Genomic DNA, 25082 nt, shown 5'->3' with positions numbered 1-25082 from the left:
CACAGAAGGAGCCATATAATAAGCCAGTACCTTTGATTCATGGTTTAGGCCGAATGACAAGGTGCATGCCTTCACATAACCACGTGCCACACTTGTAAACGACGATTCCATGTCAACGACACGAAGCAACTGTGGCTGTGTACATCATACAGATGTGGTCAGACCAACAGCAGCAACTCCGAGTGGGGATGGGCTGACTTCTGGGGGAACTATGCTGACATTCATTCCTGTGTAAAGTCTGGCGGAAAAGCAAGTGAAAAACTCAGAAGAGCACAGCGAGTTTTGGGATTCAAACCCATGTCATTTTCTATTCTCTGCATGTAACCGCTGTAACTGCCACGTGATCTGGTAACACATGAAATGATTTGTGCTGTGCATAATATAGTCGACAATCGGTTTTCAGATGGTGTAAAGAAGTGGACTTCGTTGCAAGAACACATCTGAACTCATCTTTAGTTGTATGTGTGCGTGTTTTTTAAATTGTGTGAAATTTTGTGTTGAATTTGAAATTGTTCGTTGAATTGTGTAAAATGTGTATCAAAGTGGTTGCTTGCCTAAAAATGTTTCTGTAGTAGAACAGAGGAAATAGACACACCTCACTACTGCACATTTCTCTGCCCTCTCTCTCAAGCTTGAGCCTGTAGTAGTCACTGATGGGAGCAATAGCCTGCACATTAAAACCAGAGGAAGAAATTAAATGAACGAGCACAGACTCTTAAAAGGCGAGCACAGGCAGGGTTCATCCGCAAATGTATTAGCATTACAAGAGGTTCTTCTCTTCCCTCACATCACAATAGAGACTAACTGCGTGCGTATTTCCACATTGCCACCTACCCCGAGAGCACAACACTGCCATGGTGTGGGTGCCTTTCCTCTTATTACCTGTCCAAGTTGTTCCATTTTGTCCACCAGTAACCTCTGCAGGCTCAATATCTGTTGTGTGACGAATGCAGGAACCCTTTGTCTCCGGCGCCGGCGGCATGTCCAAGGTTCCGAGGTTTGTACGGCTGGGCCTGGGGTCTTCATGGCCAAACTGGATGCCTGACGTACCATCTCTCGGCACTTCACTTACTGCAGGTTCTGGATCCTGCATAAAATGACATTAGTTTTTTTGGTCTTCACTTGTCATAATGCAGACACACCATTTGTACAGACTGTTCTGTTGCCATTTCCTGTTGTGCTGCCTGCATGTCCTGTGAGGAGCGCAATGTTTTTACTTTGTGTCTGTAGTGCTGCAGAGCGATGGAATTATGTCTTTTATAGACTTGCCGTTTCCGTGACTGTTCCTTGCGGTGATACACGAAGGCTGCCCGTTGCACCTGCCACGGTGTCCCACCCTATAAGAAAGCCATGACCCGGAACTCTAGGCCCTCTAGGCTTGCTGCTATGTCCACCGCTCGTGTGCCGCCGTCCTTCTCCGGGCTCCGTGGTGTGGTTGACACTTGAACCAGCCCCGCCTCCCGTGCCTCAAATGTTAATTATGTTACCGCGTACGTTCTTGCGTACGCGGTATCGCCAGTTCCTCCACAAGAGCTGCCAACCTGCACCGTCCTTTTGAATGCCACCTACTGCGTTAAGGGCGACCGCATTGGAGTCCCACTTGGCTCTTTGGTGCTGCTTCGTTTCCCCGGGCATAAAACTTCTGTTATTACAGGGCTCCGGGCACTCATCCATGAACGATAACAGAAGCAGCTTCTCAGCTTCGGAAATGGACATGGCTGAAAAACGAAGCTACTATTGTGCAAAGACGTACGCGATACACTGTGTCAGACACAGCACGATGAATTAATACCGTACTTACTTGAAACTGCTGGCACGAAGCTACTTGCCTGCTGATAAGATGATTCGTAATGGTTTGAGCGTCTCGCGTTTCGTAGCAGACGACGCTGCTTGTTTTGGCACCTGCATATTCCTAATGCACAAGGATCCCTCATTGTTAATTTCTTTGAGCCGTTTCTCATGTTTACAAACTTTGTTTACCGATATTCTTCACAAACACTGTAACTTTCAGCTGTCGTACACGAAGATTCAATGTGCCTACGCGCGTCCGGTATCGAGACTACTGTCATGGAGCGAGCCGGAGAGAAGGAAGTTGACGGTGATGTGCACAGTACCCGTTGCTGGCCATTCTCCGTGTCTCGCCACGCGAGGGAGGCGGTGGCGGCGACATTGAACGGCGTTACGAAGCGGCGTTGTGATGACTTTGCCGGCCCTAGGACAGCTTCTCTATGATGGTTTCATGTGAGGCTCCTCACGCTCTCCACTTTTTAGACGGAGCGTACCGTTCGGAGAAATACGTCACATGGAGACTGCGCTGTAGAAGACGATTACATGCTGGCATTCCGTCTTGGAATGTATCGCTTTAAATCTTCAACGTGAAGTCTAGTTGTTTTTTTTGGTGAACATGAGCTAACTGATGTTCTGAGGCTGGAACAACATAGAAGGAACAATCACATACAAGGCCTCAAGTTGCCTAAGAAATTAACGATGAAAGATGAAAGTCACTGAAAAGGTTAGCCAGCTGTAGGACTCGAACCCACATCTTCTGGATTGCCGGTCCGGTAATCCAGTTGTTAAGCGATTTCTTGTCTTGGCTTCTCGAGACGTTCCTCAATGCTCTTATCTGAATGCTGTAGCTGGAGTGCTGCTGGGAAGAGGCAGTCGACCAGCGCTCGTGGAATCGTGGTCAGTAGCAGCTCAAATGGAGATGCCCTTGTTGAGCAGTTCTTCCCTGATCGCAAAGCGAAAAGCAACTCAAGGAGTTGCAGATCCCAATTCCGATTATTTTCCTCCAGGTACATTTTTATCATGCACTTGAGCGTTTGGTTGTACCGCTCCGTTGAATTCGGTTGCGGGTGATACGCCGGTGTCCAAGATTTTTTTACACCCCATAAGGCGGAGAGAGTCGATAATTTGGAGGACTTGAACTGTGGCCCGTTATCTATCAGTAGGGTGCGCGGCGCTCCCCATCGTGGAAACAGTTCTCTTATTTTTTCACAGACAGCATTCGCCGATGCGGACCGAAGCGGAAAAGCTTCCACATACTTGCTGAAAATGTCGACGAAAACCAGTAAAAACCGGAAGCCTTTAGATGTTGAGGGTTAAGGGCCCATGAGATCAGCTGCCCAAGCTTCAAGAAGTTGTTCTGACGTAAACGAAGACATGTATCCCGGTGGCTTTTGCCGTGGGATCTTTGTGCGTTGACATGAGCCACAAGTAGCTATGTATTGCTCTACGTCCCTGCGCATGCATGGCCAGGTAACACGATCTTGAAGCCGTGAGAGTGTCTTGTCGATACCGAAATGACCGGCGGTTTGGGAATCATGAAATGCTTTTAAGAACATCTCTCGTAGGGAGTTCGGAACGAAAGGGCGCCACTGCTCCTCGTTATCTTTGCCGACTGTCTGTTGGCATAGTATGCCTTCCTTGATTCTGAATGTCTTCTTGTCGTGCTCCACAAGTGGACCGTTTGTCTGCAGGTTATGGAAGATTGGTTGCAAAGAAGAATCGAGTCTTTGCGCTTGCTTCTTCTCCGACCTGTGTCGGACTTGAATCAGTAGAAGTGCGGTGGGGGGATGAAGATTTCTTTACGCGGGTTTCCATTTCCTCACCAGATGCTTGTAACAGTGCAATCATAGCAGCAATACTAGCGCGCGATAAAGCGTCTGCCACAGCATTGAGCTTGCCGCTTCTGTGTTCAATAGTGAACGCAAATCCTTGTACACGAAGAACCCATCTGGCTAAACGTCCTTTTATCGGGTTCTTGTCAAACAGCCATTGTAGGGCCGCGTGGTCTGTTACAACCACTGTCTTCTGGCCTTCGATGTACGGTTGCCATTTTTTCAGAGCCCATCTGACGCTGAGGCATTCTTTTTCGGTCGTCCTGTACTTAATCTCTGCATTTGACAGCTTCCTGCTGCCGTAAGCGATGACTCGCTCGCCGTCGTCGCTGGGTTGAGACAGTACAGCCCCAAGTGCTACATCACTTGCGTCCGTTGTGATTGTGAATGGCTTCGTGAAATCTGGATACTGATGGACAGGGTGCTGTGATGGGACAGGGTGCTGTGATGTGATACTGATGGACAGGGTGCAGCATTCTGAACAGCTCGAAAGGCTGTTTCACAGTCAGGGCTCCAGGTCCACTTTACTCCTTTCATCTTCAAATTATTCAGAGGAGCGGTTAGATGCGCGTAATTCGGTATGAACCGCTGATACCAACCACTCATGCCGAAGAAACGGTTGAGTTCTTTTAAGTTACGCGGTGCTGGATACTCGGTGATTGCTTTGACCTTCTCGTCAACAACACGAATGCCTTCCGTTGAAACAATGTGACCTAAGTACTCGAGCTGTTTTCTGCAGAAATGGGACTTGCACAGTTTGATCGTGAGGTTGCGCTGGGTTAACTTGTCTAAAACTTGCGCAACGTGCTAAAGATGCTCCTAAAAGTATTCTGAACAAATGATAATGTCGTCAATGTAAATCAGGCACGTGCGTCCAACTAAAATGGTAGAAGAGCTGTGATGTATGTATTAACTGTATGTGATGTATGTACTGTATGTAACTGTGATGTGATGTATTATATTTCTTTTGCATGTGGTTTTTGCTACGTAGGACAGTCTGGTAGATGCCTAAACATTAGGCTTTTAGAGCATAAAAGGAATGCAGACAGCCTTTCAGGAAATTCAGAACTTGTTGAACACTTGAAAGAATGTCACAATTGTTTCCCGCTTTTCCAAGAGACAAGTGTATTGAAAAAGGTGCGTGACCCGTTTGGGCGACTCTTAGCTGAGTACAAAGAGATTAAGTCACGAGGCAATTGCGTTAGTGTTCCCTCTGTTTCCCCCTTTCCACCCATCCGGAGGTTATTGGGAGTGTAGGTCTGTTCATTAAATGGGTTGCTGTGTTTGAGAACGTGTCGTGTTGTCTTTTTTCTGTTCTGTGTCTCTGGTTTTATCGTCGTTTTTGCGTCCAACTAAGTCGCTCAAAACTTCTGGCATCATCCTCTGGAAGGTTGCTGGCCCGTTTACAACGCCAAAAGGCATGACCTTGTAAGCGTACTTGCCCTTGTGGCAATTAAACGTTAGCTTGTCTTGGTCCTGCTCTGCCACGGGAATTTGGTGATACCCAGAGACCATGTCAAGGGTTGTCAGGAACTTCGCTTTCCCTAGTAATGTCAAGGAGTGCTCAATGTTGGGAATTGGAAAGGGGTTGAGTTTAGTGACCGCATTGAGCTTCCTAAAGTCAACACAAAGGCGGACCTCGCCGTTCTTCTTGTCGACTGGCAATGCCGGAAATGTCCACGGACTATTGCTTGGGCGGATGAGGTCTTTGTCCAGCAACTGTTTCAGTTGTTCTTCAATTGCTCTTTGTTTGGTGGTTGAGTATGGGTCCGGTCTGCAGGCAATGGGAGCGCTATCACCTTCGTCGACGGTGAAGACATGTGATGTAGAACGTCCAGGCTGGTCTGTAATGACATTGGAATAGCGTCAAAGCACGTTGAGGAGACGACTTTTGTTGTCTTGAGAGAGAGCAGCTCTTTCTACTACCGAAGCTAACACTGTGGTGGTGTCAGGGTCGAGTGGTGTTATGTGGTACACCTCGCCATTCGTGTCTGTAGACAGCAGATAAGCACTTGGGGTACGTTTGCAATCGATGCCACTAGCGAGAAAGTCCTCTTCCGACATGAAAACGGGGATGTCATCTCCTGTTGTGATGCGCAGCTTCGGTGGGTGGAACGACAGTTCCTGCACTAAAGAATCCATGATGTCCATTCCAGCGATGAAGTTCGATGAACACAGTAAGATTTTCCCCTAGTCGATGATGGTATTGACGGGGGAAGGGGTTGGTGTTCGTGGGTGCCTTGACGGCTGTGCATGAAGAAAACGTAGACTAGGAGTACACTATATACAGTTTATTTACACCGGGAGACCAGTGTCTCACCCGACTGCCAAATCCTGAGTGATCGTATCAATCACATTCACTTTCCGCGACACCTCGGTCCGGGGTCAGCGACAAGGTAGGTTTCGCGTTCCGCGACCTTCATCCACACTCTAAATAATTTTACACCTTAAAGGGCGTAAAAGAACATGTGCATGGCGCACACCTTTTAAGGTGTAACAGAACACCATCAAGAAATCAAGGGTGTAATTGTATGGAAGGGTGTAATGCAACCTGCAAACCATAGAAGAGGCAGCTGGTTAGCTGGCAGAACGGATAGCTGGAAATTATTACAGCTTCACTGCGAAAATATAGTGTTTCTAGCTTTTACAGAAGGCACATGCTTGGTACTTTGGAGTGTCATTGTGGCTATCGTGGCATCACTCTTCGATCACAGCCATGCAAAATATTCTTTAAAAAGTCAAGAATGTACTTTTCTCACATTGAACTTGTAATACTTTCCAGGTATACTACTCAGATGTACCCTGTGTGAAGCAAAAAAGGACATTGCAGACACATGTTGCACAGCACACACATGTTATAGGTGACTGATTTGGGTATATGCGGGCATCATACATATCAGACACAATCACAGGAACTGAATAGTTATGCTGTTATTAGGTTGACATTATGCCATGCAGCATACATATCCTACATTACGTAGGCATAAAGGTATTCAAACGTATCACTTAATACAGCTTTATCACATAGTAGTAATTTTATATTTTCCAGTCATCTAACCTTGAGGGGTTAGATGACAGTACCAAATGTTGAGTAACTGTGCATTTGGTCTTTATATCACAACTTGTACCACAAGCACTCCAACACTGCACAGGAAGAGGAATACATTTAGCCTGTGTAATGGAGCCTGTCCCACCTCCAAATACACCCTCTGTTGCACCCTCATCACACCCTCCTGACAATGTCTCAGAAAAGGGTGTAATTCATCATAGTTACACCCTCGAAAATTTTCAAGCCAAGGTTCTAGGGTGTAAAATAGGTGTAATACATGAGAATATACCAATTTTACACCTTTAAAGGTGTGAAAATATTTAGAGTGCATTGTGACGAGTCTGGTTGACCTTCCGTGCGTATTACGGAGTCCTTTGTTCCCCACAGCTCCACGGCGGGAGTAGCCTTCAGTCACCACTTAAACTGGTCACTTCGAGGCACGGTGAAATTCCACTACAAGCGAAGTTTGATGGAGGCAATAACTTCACACCTCCCCACCAAGAATGTTCTACACTCAAAATCGTATTACACCTTAAAGGGTGTAAACCCAAATGTGCAGGGCACGCACCTTTTAAGGTGTAGTTTAACACCGTCAACATTGTTAGGGTGTAATCATGTGGAAGGGTGTAATTCTCAACGCCGAATAAGAAAATACGCAGAAAATGTTGTCAGCTTGACGCGAAAAAAACTACTTTTTTCGCATCGAGCTGACAACACTTTCTGGGTATATGCCCAGGATCATCTAGGAATGAAGTGTATTTGTATGTCATTTTGATAATCACCAAATGAACATATATATAAAAATTTTCACTGCATCTAAAGTATTCAGTAAAAGTTGCTCTGCTCATGCAGCATGTATATAGGTAACTGGTGAACTCTAGTGAGATCAACTATGTATATAAGAATGTTAGGTTAAGGAAATATATTCGGCTATACATATAGGCTACTCTCTGTGTACGTGTACCTGGCAGCCCTTTTGGATTTTCGTTATACATAGGCAACTCAAGGATAGTCCAATTCACCAGAACACACTTCAATGAGCTATATGAAAAATGGTATGCATGGTTTGTTATATGCTCTGAATTGTTCTTTTTCATTTATTTTTTACTGAAAACTGATGGAACAAGAGAGGTGTCACTTGAACATGTACCAGAATGTCACATAAGAAAGCTTCTGTCACAAGTGTCACGATTGACAGCTTTGCAGTTTCAGCAAGTTGTGTAATTGTAAAAGAAATTCCTGAAAATGACTTGCCGGTATTTTCAGAGATCTTAGGAATATATGTTGTAAATTATCATATTCTTTTCATTACCCTGTGTTTAACCACCGTTGAATACGATTTCCACTTGCATGTCCATTTGGTAACCACCACTCAGGAATCTACTGTTTTCGAAAATTGGAAGAGCGTTTCACCTGACGGTGCTGAACCTGCACAAACTCTCGGATGGCAGGCGCGTTATCAAGCCATGTCATGCGCTTCTGTAGTGTGCCTTACTTATGTCAGTTCATGTGACGCGCTCTCTGATTGCCTATGTTATTAACTGATGTCAAGCTCTCCTTAGTGTGTCTAAATTATTCCACGCCTGGCCGTTAATCATGCCATGTGTATATTATTTCGTCATGTCGTGCGTTCTCCTAGTGTTTCGTAAGTAATTTTATGTAATGTGGAAAACCTGCCCACTTCATCGTCAAAAAAAAAGAAACGTTACCTCTGCGCCAATAAAACACCAATCATCGTCAAAATATAATTGTTGTTAGTCTTATGTAATGCGCTCCTTTATAATGTTTCCCGGTCATGTCTGCAGTATTCGATCTCGTTTCAGTGAGCAAAGTAAACGTATGTTCAAGATTCAAACACACCCTAGAGTACACCCTGTATCACACCCTCACAGAGATTTTCCAGAAAATGGTGTAATACACCATTCTTACACCCTCAAGAGCTCTCAAACGAATTGTTGGGATGCGCAAAGCGTGTATTGCTCCTGTGTACAGCCATTTTACACCCATTTTACACCTTTAGGGGTGTGAAAAGATTTAGAGTGTACGCAAAGAAGTCTGTCGTGGAACTTCAACAATAAAAAAAGTCAGTGCCGATCCACGCGCACACACACACACACACAGAGAAAACCTAGAGTGGACACACTGAGCGGTACATTCCAGGCTTCACCATGTCTTTGAACAAAACACTGCCATAATGAGCCATGAAATTAACCAAATAATATATAATAACTTAATAACTCGCTAGTGTCGCAATAGATAATAGTTACACACACCTTACTGATCCCTATCAAGGCGGGATAGCGCGTCTGCGCAATGATTAAGCGCACCCTTAATGTGCTGCCTCTACAGGCTTGTCTTAGTTATTGTGTAGATTTGGTAGCGCCCCTTCGCGGATTTGTACGCGGGAGCGTTCTTTGTTTTCATTTTGGAACGGGGACTGTTGTGCTGATGCATGGAGCGAAGCCGACGTGGCTCCCGTCCCGCTTATGAAGACCGTCTTTTTACCGTACTTTGAGTTATGTATGGTTTAGCCTTCTGATTAAATGTGTGCAACTAAGGAACGTCCTCATTGAGATCAGAAACGTAAAAAGACACTTCGCTCTGACGGCTGCTCTCCGTACGCAAGGCTTCGGGACCATCATGGAACACAGCACTAGCAACGAGGCTGCGGGTGACGCTCCCAGTGTTGGAGCACCTCAAGCTACTCGACGAAAACGCAAGGTGACTTTGTCGCTAAAGGCATTGGAAAAATTCGAGTCTGATAAAGAAGAATTCGAAGTCAAGTTAGACAGGGCATGGGAGGAAACGGAAGTGTGCCTGTCGAACATTTCAACTACTGTTTCTGCCGAGGTCATACAACGGACGCTGAACGAGTTAAGGGCCAGCTTCAAGGGGTATCAACTTCTCTCGGAAAAGTATTTTACCTTCCTCACACGGATCGCCACCGAGGTGAGCCTCCAAGTACGAGACGTACAAAGGGCTATTGATCAAGAACGCGACACTTTGGTCCAGAAGACAGCTATAGAAGCAAAGCAGCGTTTGGAGAGCCTTCTGGAAACAGCTTCGCTTCGTTCTAATTATTCCGGACATTCGACGTTTTCAAGACGTTCCATGAGATCTGCGCGGTCCAACATTTCTTCTGTGAGTGCGTCAGCAGCGAGAGCGAGGGCCGATGCTGAAGCTGCCAAGGCCCGCTCGGCTTACGGTAGGAAGGAGGCAGAAATGAAACTTGAAAGAGCTCGTATGGTGGAGGAAGAACAGATGGCAGCTGCTGCCGCCATGCGCAAGAGAGTGGAATGGGAGGCCAACTTACAATTACTTCGGGAAGAAAAGGAAGCAGCTGTGGTCGAAGCGCCGGTCAGGACACTTGAGGCAGCTGCTGACACAGAAAACGCTAAACTCGACGACGTTACAGTGGATGGAGATGGTTCGGTCCAGCAAGCCAAACATTACTTGCTACACCGAACTATAAACCAAGACGATGGTTCACGTATGGCTGGACAAAGTTCACTCGGAACAGACGACTTACAGCTTCAAAGAACTGATGTTCACGGTGGAGACATACACGGAGCACAGACCAATACGAGCACGAGTCTTCCACGCTGTAATCCACATGCGTCTTGGCAAACGGCTATACCAAAGCAGTCTCACAACGCAAGCACGCTCGGAACTGGTTTAGAGATGTGTTCTTCTGCTCCTTTGAACGTAACGCCTGCGAGCATTATACCTACTGGTCAACGGATGGAAATGGATGGACCCTTATCACGCGGCTTTAAGGCCTGAAGTTGAAGAATTTAGAATGGCCAACGCTCGCACGAGCCTGTTAACCATGTACCACTCACAGAGGACAGATTTGGCAAAGCTGCTTCTCCGACGAGAACTGGTTAACACTGGCCTCGCCAAAGTCGATGATCAGCCCGAAAACTACATGTCGTGGAAGTCATCATTCAAAAACTCTATCGACCACTTGGGTATCACCGCAAGTGAAGAATTTGACCTTCTGGTGAAATGGTTGGGAAAGGAGTCCTCGCAGCACGTGAAACGGCTCAGATCAGTGCACGTAGGCAATCCTTCTGCAGGACTGCAGTTAGCGTGGGAGAGGCTGAAAGAATGTTATGGTAGTCCGGGAGGCATCGAGAGTGCTCTGCTGAAAAGACTTGAAGCCTTCCCCAAGATCTCTAACAGTGACCACCGCAAGTTACGAGAACTGGGAGACCTGCTTTTAGAATTGGATTCAGCAAAGGCAGATCCTCGCCTACCAGGACTCGGTTACCTACACTGTAAATTTTTTCACACCTTTAAAGGTAATTTAATAATTGGGTGTTTACGTCGCGAGACAACTGAGATCATGAGCGACGCCACAGCGGTCGGTCTGTGGAACCTTTAAAGGTGTGCGCTATGAACATTCAACCTGCTTGCGTAACATTGCATCTCCAGGATGATATTTTACAAAATTTGGAAAGCATTGCTAAAGATCAAGTGTCAGTGCAAATCTTGCTTTCATTATGTCTTGGATATCGTAGGTACGAGCTAATGCATATATGCATCGCTATCGATAATCGAGCACGCGCAAGTGTCTACAATACTGTTGAACAATGTTGAGATGTTGCAAGACTGAATTTTTGGAGGACAGACGACACTCGAGTAAAGGAAATTTGTGCGAAACCGTGCTCCATTATGATGTTACCAAAATTACACCTAAAAAGGCGTGCGCCATGCACGTTGTTACACCTTTAAAGGTGTGAAAAGATTTAGAGTGCAGACACAGCTCGCGATGTGAACCCCATCGTGGGAAAATTGCCATATGGCCTTCAGGAGAAATGGATCACGCAAGGGTCAAGATACAAAGAAGAAAAGAGGGCAACATTCCCTCCATTCTCCATCTTTGCAAAGTTCATTCGGGACATAGCAAAGACCAAAAACGGCCCAAGCTTTCATTTCGGTTCATCCACTTCTTTCAACACTACTCGTCTGAGAGATGACAGAACCTGACCTAGGAATGCCAGTAACAGGACATCAGACGCTGTCAAGAAAACAGATATTCTGTCAAAAGCATACCTACGGCACACCTACGGCATATAGGGGCAATACTGTCAAATCATACCAACGGCATATAGGGGCAAGACTGTCAAAGATGCAAGCAAAGAATGCCCTCTGCATCAGAAGCCGCATCCGCTGAACAAATGCCATGGCTTCCAAACCAAGCCTCTGACGGAACGGAAGGCTTTGCTCAAGGAGTTCGGGATCTGCTTTAGGTGCATTTCGTCGTCAGACCACTTCTCCAGAGACTGTGTGCAGGTCATAAAATGCGCGGTGTGTGGCAGTGAAGGACATGCATCTGCCCTCCACCCAGGTCCTGTCCACCAAGACACCAACACATCCGCAGGTGATGTCCGGGGAGGATGACGTTCATCCTTTGTCAACTAAAGTGATGTCTAAATGCACAAGTGTGTGCGAAGCCACACTTGGGGTAGGTCTTGCTCGAAGATATGTCTAGTCAGAGTGCACCCAAAGGATAAACCGGACCTATCATTCAAGATGTACGCTGTACTGAACGATTAGAGCAACCGGTCGCTTGCCAGGCCGGCCTTTTTCGATGTGTTCGGCGTGCAGGGATATGAATCCCCCTACACACTCAAAACACGCGCTGGGACAGTTGAATCATCGGGAAGACGAGCACTTGGATATGTGGTAGAGTCCATCGATGGACGTGTACGAGTTCCACTACCCACACTCATCGAATGTATGCAAATTCCCGACGACAGGAATGAGATTCCTACGCCAGAAGTGGCGCACCATCGTCCACAATTGAAGAAAATAGCTAGTTTAATCCCACCTCTGACGGACGACGCTGAAATACTGCTTCTACTCGGCAGGGACGTTTTGCAGGTGCACAAGGTACGACAACAGCTGAATGGTCCCAACAATGCTCCGTATGCCCAAAGGCTGGATCTCGGCTGGGTGATAGTAGGTGATGTGTGCATCAATGGGATGCGGAAACCTGACCGTATCAGTACATTCACCACTGCACTGCTAGAGAACGGCCGCGCGAGCACTTTTACTCCGTGTCCAAGTCACGTCTTCATCAAAGAGAATGTCGCACAAGGTGCTACGATAGCCAACGTGACGCCGATGCCAGCGGGGTCATGCGATACGTTGTACATTGTAGTTCGTACGTCCAAGGGCTGGGTGACTCGGTGTTTGAGACGTCGAAGGACGACAACAAGCTCGCTCCTTCGATTGAGCACAAGCAGTTTCTGGAAATAATGAACAAGGCATTCACCAAGGATGAAGCAAACAGTTGGGTTGCTCCGCTTCCCTTTCGCACAAGGAGGAGTCCACTACCGGACAACAGGGAACAAGCACGAACTCGGTTTGCCTCGCTCTGCCGTACCTTGGACAAAAGACCGGACATGAAAGAACACTTCTTTACGTTTATGGGCAACATCTTTGCCAACGGACATGCTGAGTTAGCCCCGGAAGGGCAAGAAGGAAAATAAGTGTGGTACCTTCCTATTTTCGGCGTATATCACCCGAAGAAGCCGGGACAGATACGTGTTGTCTTCGACTCGAGCGCGAAGTTTCAAGGGACATCCCTAAATGACGTCCTTCTCACTGGACCTAATCTTGGAAACAGGCTTTTAGGAGTACTAATTCGGTTCCGTAAGGAACCCTTCGCCATCGCCACAGACATTCAACAAATGCTTTACTGCTTCATCGTTCGTGAGGAGGACAGGGAGTACCTAAGATTCCTCTGGTTCCGCGACAACGACCCGAAGAAGGATGTTGTGAAGTACAGGATGTGCGTCCACGTATTCGGAAACTGCCCATCGCCAGCTGTTGCAACGTATGGACTTAAGCGAACCGCCCTTGAAGGTGAAAGGGAGTATGGTACGACGCCAGGCGATTTGTAGAGAGAGATTTCTATGTGGATGACGGGCTGAAGTCCCTCCCTACCGACGAAGTCGCCATCGATCTACTCCAGAGAACGAAGGACATGCTGACTGTAGCAAACCTGAGGCTGCACAAAATAGCCTCCAACAGCGTCGCAGTGATGAAAGCTTTCCCATCTGAGGAGCATGCGAAAGGTCTGAAAGATCTAGACTTGGGAACTGACTCCCCTCCGACACAAAGAAGCTTGGGCTTAAGTTGGAACATTAAAGATGATGCCTTCACCTTCCACGTTCCTCCCAACAAGAAGCCTACACCAGGCGGGGTATTCTGTCTACAGTTAATAGTTTGTACGACCCTCTTGGATTCGCAACTCCTGTCACTGTACGTGGTCGGTTGTTGTTGAGAGAACTGTCCACCTTGACAGAAGATTTGGACGTCGAGCTACCAGAAAGTAGTGAATGGGAAGTTTGGAGGGACTCTCTATCAGCTCTCGAAGATATCGAGATACCTCGTACCTACTCTGGTATATCTCTCGTGACTGCGTGTCGTAAGGAGCTTTGTATATTTTCAGATGCCTCAACCAAAGCCACTGCTGCCGTGGCTTACTCAAAACTCACGGATGCTCGTGGTCATAACCATGTCGGGTTTATCCTCGGGAAAGCCAAGCTCGCACCGAAACGTGGATATACAATTCCAAGACTCGAGTTGTGTGGGGCTGTGCTCGCAGTGGAAATGGCTGACGTTGTCACCCGCGAGCTCGACGTTTGCATTGACGAGGTGACGTTCTACACCAACAGCAAGGTGGTACTCGGCTACATATACAACGAGTCCAGGAGGTTCTACATATACGTAAGCAATAGGGTCGAAAGAATCCGGAAGTCATATCAGCCCAAACAGTGGAATTATGTTCCCACTCATGACCAGAATTCAGGGACACGACACAGAAAGCCGGCTTCGCGGGATAGCAGACAACCATACAAGAAAGCCGACTTGACAGATTTGCACGAGGATATGGGAGGATGAAAAATTCGGGGAGGGAGGAGGAGGAGAGATAAGAAAGAGAACTTTTAACGTCATCTGCACGGCAATAACACTGTGGGCACGCGGGGCACGCACGAGAGCTCGTGCTCAGGTAAAAAAAAAATGCAACGCGTGGGCTCAGAATTGAAACATGCATCGCAAGCCTAGTCTGTTGGTTGAATGTCGTTGCGAAATCAAAAATCGCGCTATAGAAGCTCGTGAAGCGAAATGATTGGTCCGCGTGAGAAAGGCACGATGTTAATATTAATAATTGGTGGCGCCGACTATGACCATGAGCGACGCCACGGTAGATAGATTGGTCTATTTGTGAACAATTTCATGATGCAAAGGCAGCTATGGCCTTAGTGTAACCTTTAGTGGAAATTAATATATACATGAACGATGTACTCGAGAATATTTTTTATTGCAATTAAAAAAGAGTAGACAGGGACGTCCAGAGATCGCTATTGCAGACCTGCTGTTCGTCAATCAGTACCAATGTAGCTACATTTACGAGATAACTTATTTTTAGTACGTATCCGACGTAACCACTCGCGGCAGTAAGCAAACAAGAAAATGAGCCAGCTGCTGGGAGTCCTTTTTCAATGTGGTCGCAGTTATGTCGCTGTCTTCACCTATCTTTGAATGAAGCGGTAGCATATGTTTCTCGGCGCTTATCATCACTCTTATACGGTGTTTTATGAAGGCCTGCGGTTGAATTATTCGTAGACAAGTGGCGATATCTACATATCTAAAAAATTTCTTTTTACTGAGCATAGCAATTAGCATGCGCTCATTATTAAATAAAAAGCCCGTTTTTACTGGACGCTTCCGGAACCTCTATTTTATTAACAAAAACTCGTATTAAAAAAACCGCGTCGACACTTGGTGATTTTCTTCAGTAGTTAATTGACTGATTTATTTCAATCAATCAATTAATTGATTGATTAAGATAACCGGTACTACATTTGAGTCCCACATTCTTGTCTGTATGGATCTTACTTTCATCTCGAAGACCCCAATACATCTATGGTTGAGGCTAGCGCTCCAATAGTCACAACGAAATAAAAGACGACGGTAGTTTCATTTTCCGAAACACACGGACTCGGGCCGCGCATGAGCGCATGGGCAAGTGCATTTGTTCTATGGCTACGTCGGTGGCACCAATTTTAGTGCAGTCTTGTTGACCACACTAGCTTAAAGCCTTCGCCTTCTCCGCTGAGTCTTGACCAAGTCTGCCCTCGTACAAATTTCGAGCCGTCACTCAGGACTAGACGGTAGGATGATTCTTCCAGTAATCCTCAACAGTAGACCCTCGAGCTGGATTGCACAACTCATCGATTCTATCACCTGCTCTTCACGACTTGAATAGACACCGAGCTGCGGTCCGGACGGGAGGTTCCGTCACATCACATGCCACACCTCCGGAGACAGCATCCCACGTTGAAGTGTTTTTTCGACATCACATACCATGAAAGGCGTATTCTTAAAACGTGCTTCGGATCAGCGCTGTCTGTACCAATGTCCAGCGACAGAGCAATCTACACAACTGCTCTAAGGCGTGCGCTAGCTGCTGGGCTGTCGCCGACACACAGGAGCTGCAACTACGCAAGTTAAGCTAGTTAACGAAAGAGTCATATTGGCGAATGTTCAGCCGCTCTGCTTCTACAGGGACAGGCATGAACTAATCCATACTTCCAGGTGTGGACGACACTGTGTGCAACACTCAGTATATTGCGAAACTACTAAATTACGTCGCGCCTACTGCAGTGATCTGCAGGCAGGTAAAGCCAATTTTATGAGCATGTGTACCTGAATTCTAAGATTGTGTTTATTTTTCAAACGAAGGCATGTCCTCTGAGGTCAGCAAAAACATGCATTGTTGCGCTTTCGGGTTCTTCATATTTAGGACTGTCACACTTTTTGTTTCTAACCGTGTTCACAATGTATTTAAATTGAACCAGAACATAATTGAAGAAGTTGAACCCGCATTAGGGTCAACAGAATATTTCCTATATTCACCTATACAGTGCCCCATCCGATAATAGAGCGCGTTGTCATCGAATGTTGCTCATATACTCTTTCTTACTGTGCTTTGTTAAGCTGTGCGACCTTGTACAAATCCCCTGATGTAGCGCTTATAAAGTGCTTCAGGTATAATAAATGAAATAAAAAATACTATATGATACGTGTATAAAAAAAAAGTACCACACCAAGGATGGAACCCAAGAACGCAAATCCGCAACGCGCTCACTATACCACGAGACCAGCAACGCAACAACACAGCGCGAAGAATTTGGTTAGAAATACTCTGAAAGCCATCGTAGGCCTCTCGTGTACTTTTTTCGTCGTGGGAAAAAAATTAGGACCTCCTGCAACTGCGCATAAAGTTGCAGAGCTCACAAGACAGGCCAGTCTTTCATGTCCAATGTGGACACTTTTTGGGGAAGCCCTGGTTTTGACGTAATTAAAGGATTAAGACACGCCAATGTATTCTGCCATGAAGCCAACACGGCGAAAATAAGTCTCTCAGGAAAAAAAGTGTGACGATCTCGAGCTACCAATCTACTAGTGGACAATCGAAGAACCTTCTGCCGTCACGCCTAGATGTGGACACTTTTTTCAAACCCTCAGTACCAATGTATATTTTATGGAAAGCAGACGGAATGTATAGCTTCAATGGAGGGCATTGAGTTCGCAGGGTAAGCCAACTTTAAGAGTAGGTGTCCCGCAATTCTGGGAATGTGAACAGAACCATGCCGACATTGCCACACGGGCAGTATCGGCTGATCGCCTTACAAAGACAACGTGGTTAACTAGCCCTAACTTTTGTACAAGACAGACGACTCGGGCTCAGATTTCGAATGTCTAACGTTTCGATTGATAGACCCTGAGGCAGATGAGGAGGTTCGTCCTGTGGTGACCACCCTTGCTACCAGCGTGTCGTCGCAGCGTCGGCTGGGTGTTCACAGATTCGAGCGGTTTTCGAGATGTACGATTCTCATTCGAACAATAGCGAATCTTCTGCACATCACTCGCTCATTTCATTCTCGGGGTGATACTGCATCGGTGTCCCGTCGGCACTGGCACACTTGCCTCGAGCCCCGGACTAATGATGTACTTTCCGCTGCGAAGAAACTGGTCTACAGAACCGTCCAAGGCGAAATGTTCTCGAGTGAGATTCGATGCATCCAAAATGAGCACAGACTACCAAGGGCCAGCCCACTTTGGAAGTTGAACCCTTATATGGACGAGGATGGCGTCATGAGAATCGGAGGACGACTTCACAACTCGACACTTGACCAAGACGAACGGCACCCTGTCATCATGCCCCGTCGTCATTATATTACTACACTACTGGTCCGACACCATCACGAAAGGGTTGAGCATCAAGGCCGCCACTTCACTGAAGGTGCAATCAGAGCGGCAGGATTGTGGATTGTGGGAGCAAAAAGCTGCATCGGCTCGATGATTCGCAAGTGCGTCAAATGCCGCAAACTGAGGAGCAGACCTCAGAAGCAAATTATGGCTGATTTGCCAAGAGACAGACTTAGCATGGACCCACCGTTCACCTATGTCGGCCTCGACGTGTTTGGACCATGTAAGGTTAAAGCGCGCAGAACTAGAGGTGGACTCGCACAAATATCTGCAAACTCAAGAATGCACGTGGGTTTTCAATCCCCCTCACGACTCTCACATGGGTGGTGCTTGGGAGCGCATGATCGGGATTTTTCGTCGCATCTTGGACTCTGTGCTTCTAGGCACGAACAAGTCAGTGCTTTCACACGATATGCTTGTCACACTCTTTGCGGAGATCGCAGCGATCGCAAATAGCAGACCTTTGACTCCGGTGTCAACGGATCCGGAAAACCCAACGATTTTGACTCCAAGTATGGTTCTCACTCAGAAGACGGGTAGAAACCCTCCACCTCCTGGAGAATTTGCGTATGACAATGTCTACCGACGGCACTGGAAACAAGTGCAGTCAATGGCCAACATATTTTGGTACCGCTGGAGGAAAGAATATCTTCCAACATTGCAGGGCCGTCGCAGGTGGCAAACAGCTCAACGAGACGTCCGAGAAGGTGACGTTGTCTTGCTGAAGGACAAGGATGCCGAGAGAAATGAGTGGCCTATGGGTCGCGTTATCAAGACTCTACCCAGTTCTGACGGGAGGGTGCGTAAGGTAGAGCTTAGGATCCACAAGAACGGACTAGTGAAGGTTTTCCAGAGACCATTTGTGAAATTTTCCTTTTATTAAGTGATCATGAACTGTGAACATTTACATGCTCGTTCGGGAATTCGTGGTATCTTCAGATACCAGACGGGGAGTGTGCTGCCTCTGCAGGCTTGTCTTAGTTATTGTGTATATTTGGTAGCGCCCCTTCGCGGATTTGTACGCGGCAGCGTTCTTCGTTTTCATTTTGGAACTGGGACTGTTGTGCTGATGCATGGAGCGAAGCCGACGTGGCTCCCGTCCCGCTTGTGAAGACTGTCTTTTTTACCGTACTTTGAGTTATGTATGGTTTAGCCTTCTGATTAAATGTGTGCAACTAAGGAACGTCCTCATTGAGATCAGCTCAGCTCATTGTGGCTTATTTCGATGTTGTATTTTTGCAGCGCGAGTGACCAACGTGTCAGTCTGGCACTGCCTCCGGCTGATCGGGCGAGATACACCAAAGGATTGTGTTTTGTCACCACATTGATTTTTGCTCCATATACCCAGGTATCCACGCGCCCAAGTGTCCACACGATAGCAAAGGCCTCCTGCTCTATTCCAGACCATTTTGTTTGTGAGTGTGCCAGCTTTTTGCTGAAAAATGCTATTGGGATATTGTCGCCCTCAAAACACTGTGACAGGCAGGCTCCCACTGCTTTTTCCGACGCGTCTGTTGTTAGCGTGAAATCTCTCATTAGGTCAGGCGCATGCAATTTTGGAATTGCCGCCAGCGCCAACTTATAACTGTTTCAAACGCTGTTTGGGCTGCCTCGCTCCATGGTATCGCGTTCGGTATCCTTTTACGAGTGAACTCGGTCAACGGTAGCACTATCTGTGAATAGTTCGGAACATATTCTCTGTAATAATTGAAGAGCCCCAACTTGCTCCTCAGGTGCCTTTTAGTCGTTGGAGGTTTGAGACACTTTACCGCTTCAGTTCTTTCAGGGTCAGCCGAATGGCATCCTGATCCCACTACGTGGCCCAAATATTTGATGCTGCCCTTTGCAAACTTACATTTATTCGCCTTCACAGTTAGGCCAACCTTTGACAACCTAGGCCAACAATTGTCTGAAGTACTTTGCGCAAATGCTTTAAATATTCCTCCCAGATGTTGGAGAACACGGCTGCATCATCTATGTAGGCACACGCGTATTCCCTGTGCTCGCGCAGCACTTCATTCATCACTCTCTGAAAGGTAGCCGCAGAGTTTTTTAGCCCGTATGGCATGACACGCCACGCATAAAGCCCATACGGCGTCTGGAACGCGGTGTACTTTTGGGACTCAGCATCAACCGGAATTCGCCAGTACCCATGCGTCATATGGAGCATCGAAATGTATTTTGCATTGGCCACACTGTACAACAATTCGGACATGTTGCGCGTCGGGAAGCTGTCCGCCTCCGACACTGCGTTTAAGTTACGATAGTCGGTGCACATACGGAGCGACCCGTCCTTCTTAGCCACACATACGATTGGGTGTGTAAAACTGCTTTCTATCGGGTAGATCAATCCCCAATTGAGAATTTCGGAAATTTGCCGTTCGACCTCTTCTCGCAGTGCCACTGGGATGCGATAGTTACAAGGCTTGGCACAAGGCTTAGATACAAGGTTTAGTTACAAGGCTAGCGCCTTCCACAATGCAGGTGACATGCGACCCCACTTTGCACTGTCCCGGAACGTCAGTGAATACCGCCTTAAATTAGTTGATGACCTGAATAAGTTTGCACCTCTCTAGCATTTGTGAGATGTTCGCTGGCTTCTCTCTCTTTGGTATGCTTTGCACGTCACCGAACTCCGCGTCACTTTCGAAGATGACGCCTACCGCATTCGCCCTTGATACAAAAGGCCGCAATCTTTTTGCGTGGACCCACTTTTGCTTTTCCCCATTTAGCTTTACAATGCAGCTATCTGGCCTTTTCCTCTCCTGCACAATGGCCGGCCCTTTTCATTTTGCCTGCAGCTTTCCCGACGTTTCTCCTTCAAGGATTATGACCTGATCACCAACGTCGAAACTTTTGGTTCGCGCGCGGAGGTTGTACTGGTTAGCGTACGACCTCTGCCGTTCATTCGCGCTGGCACGAGCTCTGTCCGCTGCCTCTGCCATTTTTGATCTAATGTCGGTCAAGTATTCCACGGCTGGCTTATTTAATCCTGCCGGCGTGGTCCATTCTCCTGTCCATGTACGTTGAAGTATACATAATGGTGCCATCGGAGCTCTGTCGTACATCAGCTCGAAGGGTGACAGCCCCGTCGTGTCAATAGGAACCTCGCAATAGGCCCATAATAAACACGGCACGTATTGGTCCCAGCTTCGGCTAAGTTCATTCACAACATGTCGCAACATTCCTTTAAATGTCGCAGTCCACCTTTCCACCAAGCCGTTGCTTTGGGGGTGGTAAGGTGTCGAGAATCTAATCGTCACCCCTAGTTTGTCAATTAGTTCCCGCGTTAGTCCCGAAGTGAAGTTGGTGCATTGGTCACAGCAGATTTCTTCCGGCGTCCCGAATCGCGCAAATATGTCTATCAACAACTGACGCGTTGCTTTTACCGTGAGGGATCCCAACGGAACTACTTCTGGCCACCGCGTACACAAGTCTACACTCTAAAGTCCGTAAACCATAAATAGAAGTAAAAAACTTGCAAACTTTTTACCTCTATTTCTAGAGGTAACTATGTTACCTATTCTCTGAATAACCCTTGTACACAGGTTAAAGCATAACCTGTAGTCACTTTCCACGTTGCTGCCCATGTAACTCTTACACAGAGGTTAAAGTATAACCTATACCCACCCACTGCGTTACTAGGTTTGTAACCATTATCTTAAAGTTATTCAGTGAAGCCATCTACACAGGAAGGCGGGGTGAGGCGTCCCTGAGAACATTGCACGAGCTCCTAATAACAGAAGCACACCACAGAGAAATGTGTCCTAACAGTATTGGGTAATCATAACTATGCGCTCGCGGATACCGATTTGCCTGTACCTGAAGCAGAGTAAGCTCGACACGCGCATCTTTTTGGAAAAACAAAAAAATCACAATACTAAAAAAAATTGTGGAGCTCAGTTGCAAAAAAAAACGAGTAAGAATGGAACCACTGAAAACAAATTAAACGCATGTCACGAGTTTCCAAAAACCTCACGGAACTAAATATCGTTGACTGCATGCCGCTATGTAAAGTACTTCATTAACTAAAAGCTTGTGACACGTTCTCAAGGACACCTTGCCCAATAAAACGCAGGAAATGCTAAACGAAAATATGAAGCTTTTCTTTGCAAACACAGCGTTACTTTATTATCAACGGTTCATACTACATAGTATTCTACGCAAAATACTCGAAAAATATACTGTAAAATTCTTTATCATCTTCATATGACACATGGAAAGACCATTCAAAGAATGAATTGTAACATATTAAATAGGAGTAATATTAAAAGTTCAAGATGCAATACACTTTGCACTGAAAGTCAAAATCGAGTTCACAAGTCTCTTCTTCAGTGGAGCAAAATATCTCCGAAGGATCATGCAGAGAAAAGGCATATATGAAATATGAGTATTACTAAACTGCAGAACACCTTGCACTGAATGTACATATAACGGAACTGAGTTGACAAGTCACTTTTTGACTTTAGCAAAATAGATAATTCGTAGTCATCTTCACATGACGTGTAGAAAAATTATCTAAATGGAAGTTTAATGAGATAAAGAACCCCAACGCATTTTGCACTTAAGGTACGTTACAAAAAATCAGGGGTTCCTCATTATGCAACTTCCGAACCTGATCTGATTTTACCAAGGTGGTGTCAATCTGCACACCCATTTCCTGAAACAATTCCTCTATGCTGCTTACAACGCAATCGACAACCACCTTGGAGCACATGTGGTGGCCCTCTGGGTTATGGCATAAATAGCCTTTTTTTTTCAGATTATTCTTCGAACTTTGATCTGTTCTTTCCATCTGCTCAAGTAGCTCACCTATACATTGTGTTGGCTGGCTCATCCTGTCATGTTATGTCATCCTGTACTCGTGTGCTTAACTAAATACAAAAATTCAAATGATGTATGTATCTTTAGATGGTTTCAAACGTTGTTCCACAAGTATCACAAGACGGGAGAAAGCCACACCCAACACACTGAACAACGTGGTCACAAAAGCACTGGAAATATCTAGTCGACAATCTACAATGTTGGCAAATATAGGTTCGTACATGGCTGGCTGGCTGGGTTTGCAACGAATCCCGAGCTTGCGGAGAGTTGTGGGAAGGACCTGGTTTGCTGCTATCTCTCTGAGCCTCTGCAGAGTTATAGACTGGGATTGGGCGGCTGCTGTATTTCTGCTGGACTGTTCGTATGTACTTCTGTGGCACAAGATACCTAAATATAAACCGCAACGTCAAAAGGGGGCGCGCTGATTATTTCATTTTTACACGTATCCCCACAGTTTACGAGTGCAGGAACCATTACCCACACTATTCACTTACCATCTGCCACAATACTGCCAGGTAACTCATGGCTGTGTCCATCAAATTTGGAACCAGTGGAGCTGCGCTATGGGTTACCTGCGAAGAACAATCTTTTTTACTGCAATATTCTGCACAAATTCCAAGGCCATAATATATCGGGTGCTTTTAGTCCTACCACTTTCTGTGCTATTGCGCAAAATGCAATTGTAACGTTAAAAATGCTTTGCTCATGACGTCTCAAGCATAGGTGGGCATTTTCCAGCGGCCTCACTCATCCTCACCTCAAGAAGCACAGACTTTATTGGCCTCACTCACCCTCACCAAATCTTCCTCACCAGTAACTAAACCTCAGTCACCCTCACCCTCACATTCCATTTTAAATTTTGCCCTCACAAACCTCATCTCAGGGCATCGGGATCCCGAGAGGCCTTATCATCCTCATCCTCACATGCCTTCACCTCGTGAGGCTATTCACAACCCTTATGGCCTCACGTATCTTCACCTCATGAGGTCCTCATCCTCACGTGTCCTCACTTCATGAGGGCCCTCATGTCCTCACGGCGCCTCACGTACTTTCACCTAATGAGGACCCACATGGCCTCACGAGTCCTCATCCTCACGTACCCTCACCTCATGACGGCCCTTATGGTTTCACGCACATTCTTCTCATGAGGACCCTCATGGCCTCACGACCCCTCATCCTCACGAGTCTCGCCTCGTGAATACCGTTATGGCGTGACGTGTCTTCAAGTCACTAGTAGGCACATAAGCCTTAAAAGAACTTTCCTTCATGTTCACCTGACACGTCGGCGTTGAACTACTGTGTCAGTAGTTGGTACTAATGATACTGCGCGGCATTCAACTGCTTAAGGGTTTCGTCGAGTGATTGGATAAATTTGGTAACAGTTGCTACTGTCACAGTGAGATATAACGTTAGTGTTTGGCATCAGCAAAGAGGAGCCCGAACCCATCACCTCATCTGTGAGGTGCGTCACGGACCGTCAGGACTTCACGACCTCATCCGTGAGGTCCCTCACGAAAGGCCTCACAGCCTCATCCGTGAGGTCCCTCACGAAAGGCTTCACAGCCTCATCCGTGAGGTCCCTCACGAAAGGCTTCACAGCCTCATCCATGAGGTTCCTCACGAAAGGCCTCATGGCCTCATCCGTGAGGTTCCTCACAAAGGGCCTCACGGCCTCATCCGTGAGGTTCCTCACAGAATTCGTTGTACCCTCACGTATTGATGGCCTCACGACGACTGGCCTGATGAGGGCCCTCACGGTGGGCCTCATTAGGGACAATGCCTCACGACTGTACTCGTGAGGAACATTCAGCGTGGTCTGGCCTCACTCACTCTCACCTCATCCTCGTGAGGTGAGGGTGAGGCGTTCTCATGAGGGTCCTCATGAGTGAGGACGCCCAGCTATGTCTACGACACAGTGGCTTAGTCGGTACTCGGTAGCCACTAAGGCGAGTCGGCGCCTGTGTCGTATTTTGGAGCACATTGTTGCAGCTTCACATGCTTTTTCGTAACGCGTAAGCTATATAACGCGAGTTGAATGCTGCAGATAACGCTTTTGGAGTATATAGATTCTTGCAGCTTCAGATGCTTTTTCGTAACGCGTAAGCTATATAACGCTAGTTGGGCGATACAGATAACGCTTTCGGAGCAGATTGTTGCAGCTTCAGATGCGTTTTCGTAATGCTCCAATTTTTTTTAACGATCCCGACGCAGAGAAAAAAGTACTGCGATGCAGACACGTTGGGACCGTCTACGACACAGTGGCTTAGTCGGTACTCGGTAGCCACTAAGGCGAGTCG

Source organism: Ornithodoros turicata, unplaced genomic scaffold (assembly GCF_037126465.1).
Source record: "Ornithodoros turicata isolate Travis unplaced genomic scaffold, ASM3712646v1 Chromosome21, whole genome shotgun sequence".
Lineage (NCBI taxonomy): Eukaryota > Metazoa > Arthropoda > Arachnida > Ixodida > Argasidae > Ornithodoros > Ornithodoros turicata.
This window is presented reverse-complemented; position numbering follows the sequence as displayed.